Source organism: Crocuta crocuta, unplaced genomic scaffold (assembly GCF_008692635.1).
Source record: "Crocuta crocuta isolate KB4526 unplaced genomic scaffold, BGI_CrCroc_1.0 scaffold13, whole genome shotgun sequence".
In the NCBI taxonomy this organism is placed as follows: domain Eukaryota; kingdom Metazoa; phylum Chordata; class Mammalia; order Carnivora; family Hyaenidae; genus Crocuta; species Crocuta crocuta.
The window spans coordinates 7748584-7757464 of NW_027530007.1; positions in this window are offsets into that span (position 1 = coordinate 7748584).

Consider the following 8881-nt stretch of genomic DNA (forward strand, 5'->3'; position numbering starts at 1 on the left):
CTGCGCGGCTGGCCTGGGGGGGGGGACGCAGGAGGACAGCACAGGCAAACGGGTGACAGGACAGCCCAGCGTTTGGCCGGGTCAGCAGGTGGCTGCACAGAAAATGAGTCCCCGGGGCGGCAATAATTGTAAGTGTCAGGGAAAAGTCAAGGTCTCGGTAGCCCTGGTCTGTGACGACTTCTGACCACAAACAAATATCTTTGAAAGCGATCGCCCCAGGCTCCAGCGCTGATGCGTGAGAAGGCTTAACCCCCGAGTGTCCGGGCGGCCAGGCCGGTGGGGCCCAGCGCGTCAGCCCTCCCCGAGATGGCTCAGGCGCCGTCCCTTCCAGGGCACACAGGCACGGTCTCCCAAGTGCCCCCGCACCCCTCTGGAGACCCCACCCAGCCCAGGGCAGTGCCCGGCTCCCAGACACAACGGCCCCCCAGCCTCAGCTCCCAGGAGGGGCCGGGCTGTGCGGGCAGCCGGGGGGTGTCGCTCTGGGAGTCAAATAGAAACAGCCCAGGGATGGGGGCGGGCTCCCTACGTGTGGAAACGCTGCCCCCCCTTATGCCCACTGAGATGCCCCGACACAGAGCAGACGGTGCCTTCCCTGTAAAAATGCAGAGGTCGCCATGAGCATTCACAGAGGTCACTGCCCGTGGCCCCAGGCGGCGTCCAGAATCATGAGACCAAAGGCCCTGGGCCAGGGAGGGGTTAGCAGGTCACTACCACGGTTATTTATTAGTTTGTCATGACCCCCCCTCGGGTCCACCAAGATGTGGGAGTGGCCGCCGTGCCTGTGCCTGTGTCGATAACGGATGCAGCTCTCGTGTGGTCCCGTGGTCCCCGCTCAGGCCCCGCGGCACTCGGCTCTGGGGGAGCGCCCTCCGGGGCTGCCTGGTGTCCTTGTGCACACAAGTCGCTGCCTGCACCTCTCTGAGGGGAGAGGCCCGGCTCCCTGTCACCCGGACGTCCCCCCTCGGCCGGGTGCTCAGGGAGAATAAGGGAACCACTTCCCACAGACGGGCAGGTTGACCTGGGTCCCCCCCCAAGTTCATGTCGGGGAATAGGGTCTTCCAGGTGTAATTAGCTCAGGATCTCAAGATGAACTCTTCCTGGATTTAGGGACGGCCCTGACCCACGGCTGGCGCCCTGGAGGAGAAGACCGGCCAGGAGGAAGCAGGCGGCCATGCGACCACGGGGCCGAGTGGGGAAGGCCGCCTGGAGCCCCCGGGAGCGTCGCTGAGCTCCGGAGGGAGGGCGCCCTGCCGACCCCCAGACCGCGGGCTGTGAGGGAGCCCGGTCCCGGAGGGCTCTGTCCCCACAGCCCAGGACGGTCCTGCCCAGGCCTCCCTGTCCCCTCCTGGCCCGAGTCCCTGCCCCGTGAATTCCCACCGGCGTCGGGGTTCCCTCAAACCCCCCAGTCTCTGGCCACACCCCAGCCCCACCCCGCCCCTCACACACACGTCAGCAAAGGCCGTGGAATCATTGACCAAACCTCGTGTGCCCGGTGCAGACAACAGACCCGCCTCACCCCCGTTCCCCAGAAGCGGGGCTCCGCCTGCGTCCAGCTTGCCGGCGCTGCGTCTTGGAGGGCCGCTCGCCTGTAGACGGCCAGGTAGACGTGGCGTTTGGGCTCCACCGATGGGACTGCACGTGGCCGTGGCCAAGGCTGGTGTGTCAACCGCCACCAGGGACGGGGCGAGGCAGGACAGCGTGGTCCCGGCTCCTGGGCGTGGCCGCGCCGGCCGCTCCCGCGCCCGCAAACGCACGGCACGCACGGGGTACAAAGCCGGAAGCCCCGGGGTCCCGGAGCGGCCCCGACGCCAGCTGCCACAGCCGCCCGTCGCTGCCCAGCGGCCGGAAGCCACGCGCCGGGCTTTTTCCACTTTTCCCACCGGTGGGGACCTGACGCCGTGGCCACGCTCTGCCTCCCTGAGCGTGACGCCTTCCTGTGTCTGTCCCTCGCTGAGGGACACCGATTGCAAGTGAAACCTCGAGTCTGAGCTTGAACGCTATTTGTTTTCCGTAATGGCTTCTTCTCAACCTTGAAACTACTTTCTGTTTTGAAAATTATCTGACATCTAAAAATAAGCCATGTTTAAGGACAAACGCTGGCCAGTGTCCCCCAGACAGAGGGACCACGAGCAAATAAATGAGTTTTGGGTCTGCTGATCCGGCTGTGAGGCTGGACTGCTCTCCAGATGGGTCTGTGTGCCCGCCCTTGCTCAAAAGCCCACCATGGCTCCCACCGCCCCCACCTTGACCATGCGGACCAGGAAGCCACATTCGGGGGCCACTGACCTCTGGAACGATGGACCCCTACAGATGGACGGCCCCAGATCCAGCAGTCAAGCAGCAAGGGCTTCCTGGAGGATGACACTGATGGCCCTGGGTTAGCCCGTGGTGGGCACGCATGGGCACACACAGGCACATGTGTCTAGGACACACGGGACATGTACAGGAATGCACATCACACATGTGCAGGTGTGGGCTCACACACACAGGGCACACGCATGCACAGGCGTGCACACACGGATTTCCAAGACCAGCGCTAAGGTCTCAACGGAGCCCGATGAGCTGCCCCCGCCGTGGACCAGAATGCAAAGAGGGCAGCTTTGTTCCCCAGTCTGAGCCCAGGAGCTGAAGCCTGTAGGGCTCTGGCCTCAGCAAGTGTGAGCCTTAAAGATGTGGAAGAACAGCAGAGCCGAGTGCTCACGGGCTCTGTCCCGCCTCTACTCAGGGCTTGGCCACGTGGCTGAACAAGAGGCCCTGTCCTGTCCCACAGGGAGGGGTCAGCCACCCAGGGCAGCCTGGCCCCTGCCTAGAAGCCCCTGGGGGATTCTCCAGACGGGTGAGGCATTAACGACACCCCCACAGCAGGACACACGGGCGGCGCCCAAGCTGGGAGCCCAGCGCTGCCCGCGGTCAGCAGTGTGGGGACAGAGGGGCATGGGAGTTTGCACTGTGGTCTTGCAAAGCTCCTTCCCAGCCCCAGCCGCTCCCGTGAGAGTGGCCCCTGCCCCCCCCACCCCCCGGTGGCCCAGTACAGGCCGGGGGCCTGGCGGGCCTGGCAGCCCCACACAGCGCCCCGGGCAGGGCTGGCTGCTGGCCGCGTCCTCCTGGCCGCACACAGGTCGGGCGGCCCACTTGCTATTTTGAGTTAAGGGGCGCAGCGGCCGTGGCACTCAGTGTCACCAGGAGCCGGGCGGGGGGAGCAGGGCAGAACCTTCAGAACTAATGTCAATTTTCTGCATCAAATATTTTGATAATTAAACAAAGCTGATCAAGGGAGGCGAGCGGCGCGGCTCCGAGCTCAGGAAGCAGCCCATTAAATAGAGGGCCCGGAGCGCCCGCGGCGGCAGCCCCAGATTAATGACTCGGCGGTAATAGATTTTCCCAGCTCAGCCGCACGGGGCAGCTCTGGCCGGGGAGGGGCTCGCCGCCTGCGCCCGGAGGAGGCTGTTAAAGGGGCAGAGACAGTAAATCAAGGTGCCCACGGTGGACGAGCCGCTCGTCCGCGACTGACCCGAGGTGTCACCGTCCCCTGGGGTGACAGGGGTCTGTGACCCAGGTGCTCTGGGCGGCCCCCTCAGACCAGCTGGAGACGTACTTCCAGCTCAAATGGATGCAGGGCCAGAGAGAGACGGGCTCAAGGGGGACAGGCACCCCCCCCGCCCCCGGTCAGGGCTCTCCACTCCCAGGCACCCAGTCCACGGTGGGGTGGGGGACCGCCTCACCCGACAGTGCCCCACTGCCGGCCTCTGGTGTGGCCGGAGGAGGCCGGGGTTGGCCGGCGCAGACCGGGCTCTGTCCCCAGACCCCATCCACCTGACGCCTGCTCACGCCCACACAGCTGTGAAGCATGGAAACCAGATGAAGGAAGCAGGTTTCCAGCCGCAGGGGCCCGATACCATCAGCTGCAGGGATGGGTTACTTTGGGGGTATTTTCCGGGGCTGGGGGCTCAGGGGTAATGAGACACAGGGCCGCTGGCCAGGGACACAGGATGTGTCTGGGGCAAGCGCCCAAACGGCCCTGGTCCCCATGGGGAGGCCGCCCCTCGACTCCTGCAGGACGGAGCAGAGCTAGTGGGCCCCACGCAGCCCCCACGGGCTCTGGGAGCCCCTCAGTGACACGGGCTGTGGCTCCGTGGCACCGGCACGTCGAGGTCGCTGTGTGCTCCGGGTTGGCCTGTCCCCATAGACCCACGGGGTTCTCTCTGCCCTTGAGGCCTTGGTGGGATGTTCTACACACAAGGGACGAAGGTAGATCATTCTTGTCTCCTCTGACAGACGGACAGTACTGTCAAACACGCACTGGGCACCCGTGTGGCCAGGCTAAAGAGACAGCAGGGGGCCGGGAGGGGGCCCTGCTCTCAGGCTGGTCCACCTGGCCTGGCCCAGAGAAGCCTGGCACTGGCCGCCCGTCCCAGGCCCCGGTATGTGGCCCGGGCAGCAGGCAGGGCTGGGGCATGCTCCCCCAAACCCTGGAAACTCCAGCCCCTCGGAGCCCCCAGCAATGTGGCTTCAGCAAAAAGCTCCCTGAGGTCAGCAGGGTCAGGGCGGGGGGTGTCCCAGAGCCTCCCGGTTGCTGACACTTTCCTGGGCTAGAGAGGGCCTCCCCGGAAATGGCCAGCAGGTCCGTGGTCCCTGCCCAGCCCTGGGGGACTGGGGGTCCCCCACCAGGCTCGGCCCTCATGAGCCCGGGCAGTGGGACCAGCCGGGGGCACCTGGACCTCTGCAGGTGACCCTGCTCCCCGGATGCAGGAGGGGGCCCTGAGAGGGCGGGTGGCCTGCTCCCTGCCAGGCCAGGGGCCCATCGTGCAGCTCCCCCCCACCACCAAGACTCTGGCCGCACCTCGCACCCCCCCTGCCAGACACAAATGCTAACCAAGCCATCGTACAGTCTTCGTGGTGCTGTTCCAGAAGCCCAGGCCCCGCCCAGGGTCTGGCCGCTGAAATGGCTGGCTTCTCCTACTTTCCACCTTGAAGGGCAGAGGTGCCGGTGACCCTGTGGGTACAATTTTTCTCCACAGGGACACCCGCTATTCCCGTTGGGACGATCTATCCGGAACACACTCCAGTGTGTAACCCGCGCACGTGGGCTGGAGTAGGACAGGCTGGGGGGGCTGCACGCACCACCACCACCGGGGTTTGCACCTTGTGTGTACGCGTGAGTGTGCGTTCCCAGAGTGGCCGTGTGTGCACGAGTGTGCGTGCGTGTGCGTGTGTTCACATGAGTGCATGTGCATGAGCGCTCATGTTCACGTGACTGTGAGTGTGCTCACATGAGTGTGAGTGTGACCCCACGAGTGTGTGTGTGCACAAATATAGCAGCAAGTGTGCTGTGGGCACAAGCGTGTGCATCCATGTGCACTGTGCTCCCGTGAGTGTGAGCGTGGGTGCCTGCATGAGCATGCGCTGGTGTTTGTGTGCGAATGCATGTGCTCACACAAGGGGCCGTGGGTGCGCGTGCCCCCGTGGCTGTGTTGCACCGGTGTTCGTGTCTGCTCAGCCAGAGCCCGGGGCTCGGCCCCCTGGGAAGATCCAGCTTCCGGAAACGCCCAGGGTGGTGCGGAGTCACACTGTTCCGTCCGTGAGTCCAGCAGCACTTCCTCAGCTCCCGGCCGCAGCCCCGATCTCCTGCTGACGCGCACGCGGCCACCGCCCTGCCTGGGAGCAGGGCAGAGCGGCTGATGACCCGCCCAGTGTGACTGTCTAGACGGAGGAGCAGCGCCAGCCCCCCCCAGCCCCGCCCCGCTGCCCCCCCACCTGCACAGCTCTGCCCGGCCCAGCCGCTGGCCTCCCCCAGCCCGCGCCTGGCACCGTGATGGGGTGTGAGGCCGCCGACACCCTGCACCTTTGCACCCTCAGCCCCGGGCGTCTGTCCTTGCCCGATTCACCCTCCACTTGAGCTTCTATTTGCCCTCAGGACCTGAGGTCTCCTCCGTGGAGACCCTGGCCCCAGGCCTCACTGCCCGTCTGCCCCGGGGGCCGCCCTGGGGCTGAGCTGTCCTGCGCCTGTGTCTCCCTGCACCTCGAGCCCAGAGCCAGTGCTGTCCCAGCCCACCAGGAGCCACGGGGCGGGGGGCTGCTGGGGGAGGCGGAGGTCACCCTGGACCCCTGCCCCACCTGGTAGAGCCTGGGTCCCAGCCGCACGGCCCACCCCTCGACAGGGCTTCCCCTCGGGCCTGGACCCGACCCCGCAAACCTGTTCCCCCACCCCTTCCTCCCACCCCTTCCCTCCCCTTCCCTCCACAGCAGCTATGGGGAGGGGGATCCTGATCTGGGTGTGGGCAACCTGCCTGGGGAGGGGGCTGCCTGCATCCAAGGCACAGCCGGGTCCTCCCCAAAGTCCCGTGGGGACACAGAAGGCACAGAGGGGCCCCCTAGGTGAGATGCAGCTTCTCCCCCACCCACGGGTGCCCGGCTGGGCGCTCGGCCCCCGGCCACCCGCGAGCACAACTCTCAGTGGCCTCCAGGGTCCCCACCTTCCTCCACCTGGTCCCCAGAGCAGCCCGTTCCCCTTGGGGTTTTATTCTCCAGCGAGCTAACTGGCGCGGCCCCGCGCAGGCTTTGCTGGCTCCCGGGCCCCGCTGCCGGCCCTGGCTCCACGGCAGAGGAGTCGTGCGGGCACCCCCGGCCCCCGGCGGCAGGAGACACACGGGCCGCAGGAGGTGTGGCTGCGGAGCCGAGGGGCCCCCACCGTGTGCCCCTCGATTTGAGATGGTGTTCACGGCCATCAAGGACGCGGAGGTCCCCGGGCTCAGCACGGAGGGAGGCCGAGGCCCATCGGCGGGTAGCATAAGCGGGTCCCGGAGAGGAGCTGGACAAGACACAGGTCAGGGAGACAGACGAGAGGAGACAGGGAGGGCCCGGCTCCCGTGACCAGAGCCCCCCTGGAGGGGCAGGGGTCAGACAAATGGCTAAAAATTATGGGTCAGAGGAATGAGGGGGACATGCCGGGTGGGGGGCAGGACTGGGGAGCCCCTGTCTTCACTCAAGCCGACACCTTAGCCTCCAGGAGCCCAGGGACCCAGCTGTCCCCTGCGCCAGGTCCCCATCCCCCGCCAAGTCTGATGCAGCCCCCACCACCAGGCTGTGGCCTGAAGACCCCACATTCCAGCCACCAGGCCTGGGTGCCCACAGGGCCACCGAGACGCAGCCCCCACTTGTGTCAGGGGGTCCCTGCTGCGGTCACAGGCCCTGCTCAAGGTCAAGAGCGGCCCTGTGAGGTCTGCTGAGCTAGGACCATGGTGCATCTGGCCGCACGAGTGTCGGCCCATACATCACGCGTGTCCCCATCACGGCTGTCACGGTAACTTCAGTGACTCGGGCAAAGCCGTATTTCTATCGGTAATGACAGCGGAGATAAATCCGCCCGGCCAATCCAGCGTGGGCGGCAGGCCGTGTCGGAGAAGGCGGCAGCCAACGGCGGTGGGCGCTCTCAAGCCCGGACCCACAGGACGGGGTTCGGCCGGGGCATGACCTTGTGGCCACTGTCACTGACTGAGGCTGCTTCTTCCCGCTGCCTATCCTGCCCCGGCAACGATGCCTATCTGGGGTGGGACTCCAGACCCCTGGAACCCTGTCTTAGATTGTCACCTCCTGGCTGTGTGTCCCTAGGTCAGTCACTGACCCTCTCCAGCCTCCTTTTCCTCGGCGTCGCGGCGGGGTGCTGTTGCTGTGACCCCGACCTCAGTGCTCTGTGCCTGCCGCTGCTCTGCCGGTCACCTCCCCCACGGGACCGCATGTCCCCCAAGAGGCCGGTCGGCGCCAGCCCCCACTGCTCGTGCTGCCCCCACCCCGGGGGCCTGCAGCCTTGCCTTCCCCACATATCCTGAGCCACCTTGGCTCTTGGGGGTTGGGGTCTATGGCTACTTTCAACACCTGCCTTTGTGATGTTTAAGTAGTCNGAACCCCTCGCAGCGCCCGGGGCCGGCCCCGCCCGAGGGTGGGCCACACAGCCGGCCGGGCGGTCAGGAACCGCCCTCAGCGTCCAGGGGGGTGGATGGTGGGGGCCGCGGGGTCCTTCCGCAGCTCCGAGGCCCCCGAGCTCCGGGCTCTGCGCCCCGGCAGAGGTTTGCTGAACACCCCCAAGAGCAGTGCACCCCTGCCCAGCCCCGGGCCCCCACCCCTGCCTCCCTGACAGCTCACAGCACAGGGGTGTCCGCAGCCCAGCTCAGGGGCACTCCACGTGTCCCCCCGCCCCCGGCACGCAGCAGGGCCTGTGCCGCGGCCTCCGGGTCTGCAGGACCCCTGGCGTTGCGGCGGGGANGCCCCCGGCCTGGTTAGCCTGCCTGTCTGGGGCGGCTCAGGAACCCCCAGTGCCAGCAGGGAGGCCCGTGGCGTGTGGGGCAGGTCTGCTCAGGCCCCAGCACGACACACTGAGGTGTCCCTGGACGGGAAACGCCGAGGAAGACCACAGGTGGCCTTCGGTCAGCTGCCCAGGACATGTGCACAGAGCCAGGATTGAGGCTCGTTTACTGGAAATCCTGCAGGAAAGGGGGGGGCGGGGGGCAACGCGAGATCCATGTTTTAAAGAACGTGCTGTAAATACAGAAAATGACACCCAATTCATCAGGCAAAGCAGTTCAAAGTGGAAGGCGCCCCAGGGAGGGGGGGCCGCTGCTTGCCACCCAGCCTCCCTCTGGTTCTCAGGCGGCCAGGACCCCCGGGACGGAGGTCCCCCACCCCCGTAAAGATGCGCCTACCGCCGGGGAAGGCCAGGGGCCCCCTGTGCACCCCCCCCCACAGCCCAGACACCGTCCTTCCCCGAGAACAGGTACTCCAGCGCCGAGGCCACAGGGAGGGGGGAGGCAGGAGTGCCTGGCACCCACAGGCACGTGAGCGGTGGGCACAGAGGCCAGGTGCCAGCCCTCAGCCCCGGGCGCCCGCC